This window comes from Copadichromis virginalis, linkage group LG18 (assembly GCF_057382275.1).
Source record: "Copadichromis virginalis isolate Kocher_CV1m ecotype Utaka linkage group LG18, C_Virginalis_male_GT1.1, whole genome shotgun sequence".
NCBI lineage: Eukaryota > Metazoa > Chordata > Actinopteri > Cichliformes > Cichlidae > Copadichromis > Copadichromis virginalis.
In genome coordinates this window covers 18,153,678-18,167,346 of record NC_140635.1, presented here as the reverse complement: position 1 = coordinate 18,167,346, position 13,669 = coordinate 18,153,678, and the positions used below count along the sequence as shown (strand labels likewise).

Sequence of the window (13,669 nt, the reverse complement as noted above, 5' to 3'; positions counted from 1 at the left end):
GCTCTGTGAAGAAGAAGAAGAAGAAGAAGAAGAAGAAGAAGAAAAAGGGCAAAAATCCCAGCAGAAAGGAGTGTAATATAATCCATTTTACAGTGCCGGCAATCGAACAGGGGACAGTCTGGAGTCCACACAGGAGGAAAAATCTATAGATGGAGCGCAGCCAAATAGCTCTGCTTTAAGGGGAATATTAACTATTTCATTCAAATCTCTGCCTCCTTTCAGCAAATTACACTGGGACAGGTTATTTCTCAGCATTTCATTTTCTAACTTTTTTTTCTTCCCCTAAGTAATAAACTGCTGCATCACGAATAGAGTGGAGCCACAGATATGATTTACAAAGAGAGAGGGAACAAAACTGGAGAAAGCAAAAGAAAAAGATCCATTATGTGGGGTTAAAATGATCCGAACTACAAAAAAAAAAAAAAAACCAAAGAAAGAGAAAGGAAGAAAAAAAAAACATAACTGTCTGCAATTTTGAGAAAACAATTAGGTAAAATCTAAGCAGAACATGGAAATGTGTTCCATTTAAGAAGTGCAAGCAGAGCGCTGCATGAACTGCCAATAATCGCCGTTGTTTGCAGCAATGGTGGGCCCCTGAGGGGGCAGCTACCATTTGTATTTTCTGCACTGCTCTCTCCTAATTAGCCCTCCTTTCAGCTTGTTACCTTTTTCCATGCTCCCATTGGCTTCTGAGCATTGTCATGTACTAACACTTACCACCCCGGGTTCACATTGCCCCCTCACTCTAATTATCCTCACACTTTTGACAGTCAGGGTCTGATGCAATTAGCATTGTCTGAACTGCTCAAAGCTGAAGTGATTCGGGCTTGAAATTCCTACCCTTAAACCCCAACACACACGTCTGCTAGCCATTCCAGCCCGCTGTGCCTGGCCCCGGTTATAATGATATTCTATGTCACTCTGTACATGTCACACCAGCAAACAGACAAAAAAAATAACATCTGTGAAACACACACTGTTGAGAATATAATGTTAAAGTCATTGTGCATTAGGAAAAACTCCTGCACACACTAGAAGCGGTAGCAGGACAGCAAAATATGAAACTAATGGTATAAATTCTCTGGCATTCGGCCACTAGACATTTCATTATAATACCATGATCTATCTAATGGCCAGTAGATTCTGCTTAGCTGGACTGTTTATCACCTCATTAGGAGACGTCATTGTAGCCGAGCCATAAGTGGAGGGCTGCGGGGTCACTCCATCTTTCCCAATAACTACTACAATTACCCAAACCTTTCAGAAAACCTGTCCAGAATGGCGGATGATAAAACACAGAGAGAAGTCGTCGGCTTTGCTGCAAAGACTAATGATCGGTCTGCCTGCCATTCCTCATGGAAGGAGTGACGGGTTTATCACGGCAGCTAGAGAGGACAGACAGAAAGAATGCATTTCATTGGGTTTTAAAATTCTAAGCAGGGAGACGAGTCTTTCGGCTGAAACACCCTCGTGGACACACACACGCACGCACACGCCATCTGCCTTTTGTAACCTCCTTTCTCTGGTTGTCCACTGACTACTCTGCCTATCTATCAGACCGCTATGGCATGATAGCATGCTGTTGTCAACAGAAGCCTAACGATTGATTAGGCCTGTGCCTCGGCGGCATCCTCCTCCCTCGCTTGTATAGATTTCTCTGGTTATAGGCTAACAGTACATCAATTAGGGGGAGTATCTAGACCGTACTGGCGGCCTAAAGAACAAATTGCTTCTTTTCCAAACTGTAGATAGTCTCGGCCTCATTAATGACCGTCTTGTCAACTTGTAATTGGGCAAGTAATGACAAATCTGTCTAAAAAAGTTAAAATACATATAATGGTTTTTTTTTTTTTTTTTTTTTTTGGTACTGTAGGAAGAAGAACAGAGCCGAATTCAAAGTAAAATATTTTCGGTCGACTTAATTGGGTTTCGCTTAAGATCTTAGGATTTGAAGGCTATGAAGGAAAAACCTTGTGCCAATAAGAGGTTTCTGGGTGTCGGTATCCTTTCGTGTTGATTTTCTCGGTTTAAACAACTTTTGCGAGATTCTGGCGAGGAGGGGGAAGACTGTTTGTGTGCACAAATGTCAATGTCTTAGGGAGGCATGAAAAGCTTTTCATCTCGCGTTCTGTGCTTTGTTTGACTGTTCAACTTTGCAGCAGCTGAAGATTGCGACAGAAGGGCACCAGCTGCAGGAAAAAGAAAAAAGAAAAAAAAAAAACGGTGTAGAGAAAACTGCAGGAAAAATCCATAACACAAACACTGCAGAGAACAGACTGCTCCAAATGTATCCGTACCTCAGATTAACTTGAAATGGCAAAATTATTGAGAGAGTTGAATTATGTTTAGCCATGGTAACCACTTTGACTTGGCTATAATTGGCTGTGATCTCTATTCCTGGCCTTGTTGACATGAAGTCTTATCATGCATTCTGGTCAGTGAGTGACTGCGAGAGGAAAGTAGCTTTTCAGATTCCTCCCCCTGACCTGCCTGCTAAGCTGTCTATTGAGCTCAAGAGAGCAAAGCAAGGGCTGGGACTGCTTCTCAATATGTTGCATTCTGGGTGATTTTTTTCCCCCTCCTTCTTCTTCTTCTTCTTCTTTGGCTTCTCCAGTTGACAGCCTATAATTCACTGGTGACAATCCCCCTCATAATACATATTTTGTTTTCTATCAACACCCTTGAAATTGGAAGTGGCACTGTGGCTCAGATGGGTGCATCTAAAACCATCCACAGACTTACACTCCGTGGCTCTTAAAACCCTGGAGATGAAGCGAAAAGATAATGGAGGTTTGGTGTCGAGGTATCGCCATTTGGCAACTGCACGCGGCAGACCGTAACACACATGTTCGGGGTGATCTTTGCTGCTCTGAGCATTCCCTCTCAAGAGTGCTGTCGTGACCAACCTTTAACCCTTCAAAGGCCACGGCATCAGGACAGAGAGAGAGAAAAAAAGTTAAGGAATGCCCGATCGGAAAAAAAAAAAAAAACGTGGGCCACTTTGGGAGGGTAGACAGAGCGGCGAGGGCTGGCACAGACAGAGAGCAAAGGCGTTGGCTGACGCTTGTCATCCTCCATTAAGGATCCTTTGATTGGCCTTTGTGGTCCGGGAAACGGCAAACAGCTGCATGCAAATGGCCCTGTTTCCCCGAGGCTGGCCCCCATTGTTCTGGGCTTCGGTTTGACAGGGACGCTTTCTCCACAGCATAAAGGAGGGTGTAGCCTTTAGTCAAATAAGAGTGCCCCCACAGAGGTCACAGCAGGAGTACTTCAGGATTGTTTGTCTTTTCATATTGTTTCATTCCCCATACTACTGGTAGCCGACATCTCTGGAAGAAAGAGCAAATCTCGGAGTCAAGCTTTTGCTCCAACGGTGGGAGATGCATCCATAATCCAATATCCGAGTGGTCACAGAGCAGGTTTTGCTCTAGTGGAGTAAAGATATTCACTGGGAAGGGGGGGAGAAAATAATAAAGTCTCATTTGAATTCTTAATATTTTGCCTCTTTTTTTCCCAGCTTCTTTGTTCTTTACTGAAGTATTTCTAATCTGCTCAGGGGAACTTTCTGATTGCTGGCCAAGGAGAGGGAAAAAAATAGCTCATAAAAAAAAATCAAGAGACCACTGCGGTAATTCTTTCATGTATTAATTAAAACACAAGTACCCTTTGCTGTCTATGCACATGCCTCTCAACTAACAAACTCAAAAGTTGGGTCTAATTCAGCTTGCACGGTCCAAAGGCAGCAGGCAAAGTCTTTTTTATTTCCCCATCCCTCAATTTGTGAGGCATCCGGCGATGCTGCCTAAAATGTTCCCAAATGCAGAACATGACCACCCATCAGATGTGAGAGACAAGCCGGGAGCGAGGTGGGAGATGAGAAAGGAGATTTGGGATTTACAAAGTAACACCTGCTTTTCAAATACAGACAACACCCCGAGAACTCTTCGCTGCGCCACCGGCAGATCATATTTCATTCCAACTGTCAAAACGCGCTGAAACACCGGGAAATCAACGTGGACATATGGCACCGTTTCCCATGACACTTAAGTCCCAGCTCTGGTCCACCTTTGCTGGGAAGTGTTTCTAAAGACAGTGTCAGACAAGACCACAAACCACGCCCGCCTTTCCCAGACAACTGCTATCAGACACTCTTGATTCCGATATAAGAATTTTAAAATAGAAACTGGCAATATAGGACCGAGTCCATTTGTGGTTAGATGAAGCGCTCTGAGTCATATCCCTTTTCTCTTTGGTGGTACACGCATTCAGCACTCCCCCTTCAAAAATCTCCACTTTTTTTTGTCTTTTTTGCATTCTTGCTCATTGCCTTTTCTCTGATTCATCTCTTAAATTTATTTCTTATATTGAGGCGAAGAAAGAGATCAGGAGGAGGAGGTGGGGGGAGAAAAAGAAATCACGTGCTCCATGTTGGTGCATGTCTCGTTGAGGGGGTTTAAGGAGAAGGATTTGTCATTTTGCTGAGGCTAAGCGTGACAGACACTGCTGCTGCCTCTTAACTCCTCAGGTGGATCCATTTAGAGTGCGCTAGATCCATATCACACCTGATGCAGCCATGTAATATTTCCTCTGTAACGGGAGCAGCAAAACCATAAATAGAAAAAAGTAGGGGTTTTTTTTCCTCGCCTCGGTCTTAATTCTCATTAAAAATAAATAAATAACGAAAACATCGTGAAATGCAGACGCTCCGTGTAAAGGTGATGACACCATCGCACTTTTAACATGGAGCAAGACTCCGCTTATGTTTAAAAATGACCTGGCACAAACCAGGGAAGCCAGCCACAGAACAAAATGTATATTAAATTTAGCTGCACAAGAACTTTTCAAGATTTTCCCAGGGTACCCAACCTCTCACCCTTTTGTGTGTGTGAGTGTGTGGGAGAGACACTTGCTGGCAGGATCTGGCTTTTGCATCTTTTGGCCCAACAAGATCCCACAGCAAATAAAACAGAAAACCTCAAAGCTTCTTCTTCATGGAGAAAACACTTACAGTGCATTTACAGTCCCATGCAAAGGATGAAGTCTACACAATGCAATGTAGGTCCATGCACTCCAAAAGACTTCCTTAATATCTTGGCTTCCCATCTTTACCAACTGAAACTTGAACAAAATTAAATAGATTTTTCTTGCTCTTTTCAAAACTAACAAAATCTGTCAACATGCTCACCAAGGACCACTGAATAAAACAATCCTATTTTTAAATCCATATATAACATGTGGAAATGACACATTGTGACTTTTAAAGACAGTTATTGATGTTTATCAATGCCAGAAAGCTGTTTCTGCTACATATTGTATAAAATAATATTATAATTCTTCATTTGCTTTTTTCTGATATCATCCTGCTTGTTAAAACTGACTGTAACATGTAGAGACTAACATGTTCACTCCATCATTTTAACCATTTGCCTGTCCTGGTCTGTCAAAATCATTTGAATTGAATAGAAAGCTGCAGACAACCAGTCATCTGGCTCAAAGCCTCTTCCCCCCCTCTGTGAATTCAAGGAATCTAAACACAAAACTGGTCCAACTGACCAACCGTGTACACATCTGCAGGCTTTGGTAAGAACAATTTATACACACTCAAGTTAACCATTACTTTATATGCAAAACAAAGCAGAAACGGAGACACATAATGCACTACTAAACTTCTCTATGTGGGGAAACCCCTGGATTAAGTCTATTTTATGGCACTGCGTTTGTGTTAGTTTGCATTGGTATTTGTCTGCACAGAAGGCTACGTAACCCATGCAAACATGCTTGTCTGCAGTCCTCCATAAATCAAACAGCATGCAACTGGCCCTGAAACAGGAGCGAGGGAGCAACAGGAGAGTTCACAATAACTGATTTGTGTTGATGAGGATATGAAAGCTTCTCTGTTTATAAGCACTGGCATTTTTTTTTTGCTGCTGTTAGCCTCTGTTAGCTGCTGTTAGCTGCTGTTAGCCAGCGTTAGTGAAACTGTCTTGAAGTGGATCTAACATTTTACTCTGATGTTTACTGAATAAACTGTTATGTGACATAAGAATAAAATCAAACTGTTTATCAGGGGGAAAGAACATCCCTAACTGGATTTTTAGCTTATAGCTCCTGTTGTCGTTTAGCTGGCTCATTGTCAGCGGAGATGGGTGGGAGGTTTGCATGTCTAATCTGCTAACAATAAGAAATAGTGACAATATCAGGAATAAATAAGCCTGTTTAGGATTTTTAGTTCTTTGGTAAAGGGAAGTCCTTCTCCGATGGTAAAACATAGGTATGATCCTAAATAGCGTCTGAAGTTAGAGGCACGAGTTTAAATGTCCCTCTACAGCACAAAAACACCTAGGACTTCTTTTCTCTGACTTTGGCCTGCTGCGTATGTGGTCGGTCTCAAGACACATGAGTAAAACGTTATCAGTCAGAAGGGAGACGTCCTTCCTGGCCACTGTATTCAAATATGGTGGGTAAACATGGCACCTTCCACAGACCAACGCTTGCTCCCATGAATTTTTAATAGATTAATTACAAGTTTGTAATTAATACTTAGATTTTTAAGTACGGTATCCTTTTTTTCTGTTAAATAACCTCAAAAAAAATTAACTGACTGTACCTTAAGGATGTAACTTCTGGCAAAAACAAAATACTTGAAATGCACAGCCTACTTTATTTTGATGTTGCAGAAATCACTCTCTGGGATTACAAAACTCTCAGAAAATGTTTCAGTTTTGCCACAAGTGATGCGAGTCGACATGGTGGATTATTTTTGCCTCTTCAGAACAGCCGGCTCAGCTGCAGAAGACTGCAGATGAAGAATTTCCCTCATGGGGCAAGAACTGAAGAAAAAAAAAAAAAAATCAGAAAGTGGAGGCTATAATGACTCTGTCTTAATTTGCCTCAGAAAATCAGGGTTCGCTCCTCAGTCGATTGGTAGGATGAACCCTGACCCCGTGGGCACACATCAAAGACAAGCAGCTCGGGAAGAGGGGGGCATCATTACATTACTAATAATCTGCTAAATGCAAAGAGGGTCAGCGTGTAATGCACGTCATGACAGGGAATTTTCAGCTGGAGAGATGGAACTAAATGGAATGTCTTGTTTTATTTGGTCCATGGATACATCAGTCAGATTAAAGGAAAGCATAATTCGACACCTTGTATTGTCTACTGAGCAAACAAGGCTTTTCTTAGAAATTACAAATAACTGTCACGAAGGCTAAACATTTTAGAAAAAGATGCTCGACTCGGAAGATAGAAAAAAAATCCTATATGCTCCTGGGAGAGTGCCACTTTGACAGAATTAGTTCATTGCTTGTTCAATATCTAACATATTGTTGCATCTCTTCAGGGGAGTTGATGAAACACAAAGAAAGAGAGGTGACTTAAAGCAAGTCTCCCTGGTGCAGCGAGGGAATAGTTTCACAGGTTTGATCTGCCCTGAGTGATGCTTAACTCCCCCTTAAAGCCCATATTTTACCCCTGCACTTAAACCCCAGCTGGATTTTCCACTCAAGAAAATGTCTCGGAGTAAGTCAGGTGCCCCCCTGAGGGTGGGGATTGAGGGGGGGAAGCAGGGGAAGAGAAAATGAAGGAGGATGTGGGATTGTCTCCATCTCATGCTTGTGTCTCTGTTTTTGTTTGCTGTGGCAGAATCTCCCCATTTCTCCCTCCTAATCAACCCCTACTTCCTTCACTCAGCCCTGCCTGTACCGAGCACAGCCCAGGAGGCTTACTCTGGACGTCACATTGACACGGTGTCAGAAAAGGCTGCAACTGGAACACGGATGACACGAATAATGAGTCAGAGAGTACAAGAATGACAAGGGACAGAGATCAGGGCCTTGAGACGATAATGAAGCGACAATTCTGATAAGAGACGCGGAATTACTCTTCACGCGGACTCCCAGCCTGCAGTAGTCTTTAACACATTCGCACTTCTATCACTTCTGTTTGTAACAAGTCCATTTTGGTATTTTCGTATATCTGAAAAAACCCACTTGTGGCGAAGTGGATGGAGTGGTAACTCAGGCTGCGTTTATGCAGATGAGGTGGTGCAGAGCAATTTTAGTACTCGTTTTGGCATGAAATTGTGTTTCTCTGTTTCATCCCAGCACAATATTCTTTTGAGGCTTTTGTTGGTGCATGAGAAAAATATATTTTTTTGAAAAACCCTTTCATGCATCTTTTATTTTGACATGCGTTTTTCATTTAGTGCAGAGTCAGTGCACACTAACATACAGTTTTTAACGCAATTAAAGCTCAGTCTGTGCTGGGTTAGATTAATGGGGGATTTCTTTTTAAATCAGTAATGTCTTCAGCATGCATCCTGAGATCCATTGAACAGTGTTCATCTTGCTAGAGCTCCTATTCTATTTGATATTTTGCACGAGGGCTGGATTGGCACATCAAGTCATCATAATTCAAAAAATGTGTTGGTCACACCCATGTGTGCTTGCAAAATAAAAGCGGTAATATAAATACCGTTGACAGACCAGCACCAGAAAATTTCTGAACATGGGAGAACTCCCACTCGCGGGGTGGTCCAGAATGAAGCGGGCGATACTACTACCTATATGCCAAAAAATGTGACACTGAAGACAAATGACCACTTTCTTTTTAATGCTGTTGTTGTTGTTTAGTGTAAGCATCACTGACCCTCAGCAGCCACTCCACAGCATTCATCATGTGGATACTGCACATCAAATGAGGCAATAGCAAAGAATTTCAAGCTACCAGACACAAGCAGCTTCTTTTGTTTTCTACTGATTTGGGATCAGCACGCTCCTAAACTCTTTTGAAGTTTCTGTTCAGAAATGTGTGCCACCGAGGGGAGTGTGTCTCCCACATTAGAATTCTTAACCCGCCAAGCATGTAATAGCAGAACGCTAGCATTTTATGGGCAACAATGCCTTCCTTGTTAGTATTTCTTGTTTTCACTTCAGTTTTGACATAATATTGATCACCATCTGCAAGGGTCACTGGACGAAAGCGGCAAAGCTAGCAATTTTTAAACTAGCTTATCTGCTGGCATGTGAAGTGCTGGCTCTGCATCTATTAGGGTATTTGGTTGTATAATGCTCTGGCTTGAGGTCTTTTTGCTTTATTGAGTTCTATCGAAAAATTGTTACTTTGACACAAAAAAGAAATGTTTTCTGAGTATTTTCTTCAGTGCCTTTGAGCAGTAACCTCTTTATTGGCAGCCATTACTCCTTGATAAAAGATTTCTGGGCGTCGTGGATCTATATATACGTACTGTACTGGGCAACAGAGAAAGCTTTTGTGGCCTTTGAAGCCTTTCAGATTTACCGGGAAAGTCAATGAAAAAAAAGAACACATTCCTTAGCAATAGCCCCCTGCTATCACTGCAACACTGACCACTTTGATTGACTTGAGCGTGATGACCTTGCCCGTTCCCTTCCACCGGCATACCGCTGAATGCGAGTGGAAAACAGGAGCACTGATAAGAGATGCACAGATTGCTGTGGGGCGGTGGGGGTGGCGGGAGGCTTGATGACAGACAGTTTCCTGCACCTCATCTTCGATGAGGGCATTGTGCCTTGCACATTCAATAGGGATATACACTACAAGGAGGAGGTCAATACTGATAGAGCAAGGCAAACAAAAATGTTCTTTGTGCTTAGCTGTTTCTCTGACTTTTTTTTGCAGTGTACTTATTCAATTTCCTGCACGGCAGGAGAGGGCTTCCTTATCTTAGACTGTTTATACCTGCAAATCGGCTGGTGGCCTTTTGTTTGCAGGTGACACAGACCCTCAGCCTGAGGAGATTACTAATACAGTGAATGCAACAGAGAAGCATTCATGGCCTGTAGTGAGAGTAAGACTGCAGGCGCCGAGAGACAGAAACCCCAACACACATCAAACACATTGATTCACATCATATATGACCATTAGCGATGCAAAATTAATTAAATAAGACCAGTGGCAGCGTACCCACTTCCAGGTCATATTTAAATATCGCTCTGACTTCAGAGGACGCTTCTGAAAGTCGGCAAAGGCAGCGAAACGCACAACTGAGCCACGAAAAGCTCGTTTTTACCGAATCCTTTGTAATTTCTTTTATTGATTGCCATCCCTTCCCCACTGTCAACATTAGTTTTAACACCACCATTTACTGTGTAAAGCGGCAGTAACAAAAATGTGAGACCTGAGCTGTTGTGACAGTTCTGATAAGGAGCGACAAAGACAGGTAGAGACAAATGCATCATTTTTGAACAATTTTCACACAGGGTAATTATAATTGTAGCCTCCCTCGCTCTCTAACAACAACCAGGTTTTTGTTCAAATGGCCTTGTTCTGTACATGCACTGCGCGTCGCCATCATCAAGCTGTCCTTAACAAATTAGTGCCCAAAATGTATGCTGTGATAACAGGGGGGAAAAAACGCCTGGAGTGGCAGTGTAAAAAAAAAAAAAAAAAAGTTGCAGGTATTCATAGCAGCAACCTGCTTTTGTTGCTTTTGCACAGTCTCCCTTTGGTGTTTAATGCTATATAGCTGCTTTTGTTTTTGCATGTTTGTTTAGCTTTTTGTTCAAATAAATTAGTCCTGACGTGCCTTCCAGCTATTCAGAAGTGTTGGGAACACTAAAATCCGACAGGTTCTTGTTGTCTCCGTAAATAATTTTGTCTCAGATCCAAAACACCTTCTCACATACAAAGAAAGAAAGAAAAGGGGGGGGGGACTCGGCTGCTTTCCTATAGTGTAGAATTGATTTTATCTGAAACCCTTCTGCTTCCTTTCAAGATTAAATGCATTACTTTGTTATGACAGCTGAACCCTCCTGTGAAGCAGCGACTTACACTGAGCAAATCCAAAAGTTTAGAATCGGAGGAAAAGTACTTTGTGGTTGTACGTCGGGCTCATCTATTATTTGAATTAGCCTGCCCGGAGGAAAGAAAACGATAAAGGAAAGAAGAAAGAATACACGTGAAGACAGTACTTAAGAAAGGACGACGTCATGTGGGCATCTGGTCCGCTGTTTATACAACTTGTTACCGTAAGGGGTGTGAAGTGAACAACTCTGAGATGCTATTGAAATTTAAGGCCCGCTTAACATTTGAAATTAAACTGTCATAAAAGCGCAGCTCTCGGCCCCATAAAGTACGTGTTTGTTCGTCGGCCTGACTTTTACAATCACGTCTAAACACACAGTGGAGGAAAGGAGGCTCTCGCTCTCAAAAAAACGCACTCAGGAAATCGCTGTTGCAATAAATCTAGGATGACCCCATCGAGGGCGATATTGTATTTCATTTCCTCTGAGCGAAATCCTGATCCCGAAGATTCATGCGACTCTGGCTCATTTCAATTTCGCGTTCTCCTATGATTTAAAACTTTCCAGGTCCTCGGTTATTATTAAAACAGTATATTGTAATGCTGTGTCGTGCAGAAATATGTCCGCGGCGCGGAAAAGCGAAACGCCGCGTGCACCAGAGATTGTGGCAAAAATGCAGAAAGAATTGTATTAGCAAATGAGAGGGAGCGACTGAGAAATGGGACGATTTATTTGTGTCAGCGTGCCTCTCAATACGAAGCAAAGTCCATTCAATTCAAATGATGAACCCCTGCCTTATTTTTTGAAATGCTTCCAGCTGGCCAAAAATTTCCATGCAAGCCTGATATATCAGATTTTTTTTTCCCTTCCTCTGTGCTTGTTCTCACCACACAGATTGACCAGTCATCTGTGAATCTCCCATGGTTTAGCTGATAATTCATGATCGCCCTACCATGGACCCGCAGCATTCAATATGAATTATAAAATGGCAAGCCAAGCATATCAATGGATAACAGACTGGATGTGTATGGCCCCGGGCCAGAGAGGAGTTGCAGCACAATAGCTTCCCCCTTTCAGTCAACCCCAGGACTGCAAATACCAGTGTGGCACGAAGGAGGGTCTTCCATCAGCACAATGTATGGCGCTGCTTGAGACAAATGTTGAGCTGAGACGTAACATTAACCTTTACAACCTTTTCGGGGGAGAAACGCAGGCATGCTGGTGTGTTCGACTAAGTAATATTTTACAGTTTAAAAAAAAAAAAACTCTCTTAGTGAGAAGCAAACAGCGAGTGATCCTGAGCAGCGGGGGCTGAAAACCAAAAAGCATAACGTTGCAAAAAACTTTTTTGTTTTAGGGCAGGGAGGGCGACTCCAGTGCACCATTTAGCAGTTTCCTTACAAACGACTCTCGAGTCCGCCGACTTGATTATTCAACACGCTGCATATTAATGCCTCTCGTTCACACATTCGTCATGCTGGAACAATTTCTAGGACCTAAACAAACACTGCCTCTTTGCTCTGATCCTCCGTCTCTGCAGATACGGCACAGCTATCAAACATAAACTACTTAATCTTTTTACATTCCTCTTTTGTGCAATATTTTGATACGAAGGCTGCGCTGTCTGCTCTCCTTTGGTATTCAAACACAACAGCCAACGGAAAGTGTTGACACTGACTACATGACATAATCCCTCCTTACATCTGTCTCTCTTTACTTTAAAGACTTAGATAACTGCTCTCATTCAGGCACAGCAGGCGTGTACCTGTGCACTCGCCCCACCTTTGTGGCTGCTCACTTTGAATCCGGGCGTCTTCTTTCATATCTGCAATCTAGGCGGTTTGAAACATCTGAAACGAACGTGATACCTGCATGCCCCAGTTTACTCCAGCAGACGCGTCATTTTATAGATCTGTTTTATAATCGTGGAAGAAATGCAGGGCGAATTAGGCAAAGTGTGGCGTTTGAAACATTGACACTAGTTCGGTCACAGCTTAGAGAAGTTTTTCTTATTAGTGTTGGAGTAAACAACTGCCTTCACCTAAACACACAAACACATAAGAGATTCACAGGAAGTGACGTGTGGATAAAAGCCAGCATTGCTGCCTTCACGTCTGCCTCTTCACCTCATCGTCTATGGGTGGTAAGAGCCAATATTTAGCCTTGTTTTAGTTTTTTGGTTCTGGTAACTCTGTGTTTGCTGTCTGGGTGGTGAATCAGTGGTTCCTATTGCTTTTTAGCAGCATTCTTTTTGGCCTCTTTTATTAGAGCAGTTAACATTTAACCCTATAACCCCGATCACCATCATCTGTGTTTTTTTAACCCTAATGCCCTCATATGTTTTTGTTTAAGATGAACAAAATGCGAGCCATAAATAGCACAAAAAGGCAGGTGCAGCAAAAATGATGCAAATGAAAACTCATAAATGCAAACTGATATGTCAGCAGGTTCAATAAACAGTCCGTTTTTAGAAAAAAAATAGCATTTCCTGGTAATTATTTCATAGTTCATAGGCTTTTTACAGGGTTAAATTACAGGCAGCTAAACAATAAGCTGAAACATGCAATAAAACTTGATAAAGCTGTGCAGAGCTGCAGATTCAGGAAACAACTCCCTAGTCCCCCCCCCCCCCCCCCCCAATACACACACACACTGTCATTTTATACATTACTATAATAAAGAAATATGCTGTATATAACTCTAAGTGAATGCCACTTTAAAAAAATAATGCTGTCAATTCCATTTGATTCTGCACGAGTCTGCCCGAAACCGAGCTCAACTGGTGTTTTTTCTTCCCCGCTGGCTGAGAAAGTCAATACCAGTAGAGTGAAAAAAATCACCCTCTTTTCAGGTATGTCATCGAGCATTTCAAAGCAAGGGGAATG

The 13,669-nt window shown here is 42.4% G+C and overlaps 1 protein-coding gene across 6 annotated transcripts in view; it reads right to left on the bottom strand.

The window, feature by feature from the left end:
* adgrl2b.1 (adhesion G protein-coupled receptor L2b, tandem duplicate 1) overlaps positions 1-13,669 on the bottom strand; it is a 97,266-nt gene that overhangs the window by 61,230 nt on the left and 22,367 nt on the right. The gene's annotated exons all lie outside the window — the stretch shown is intronic.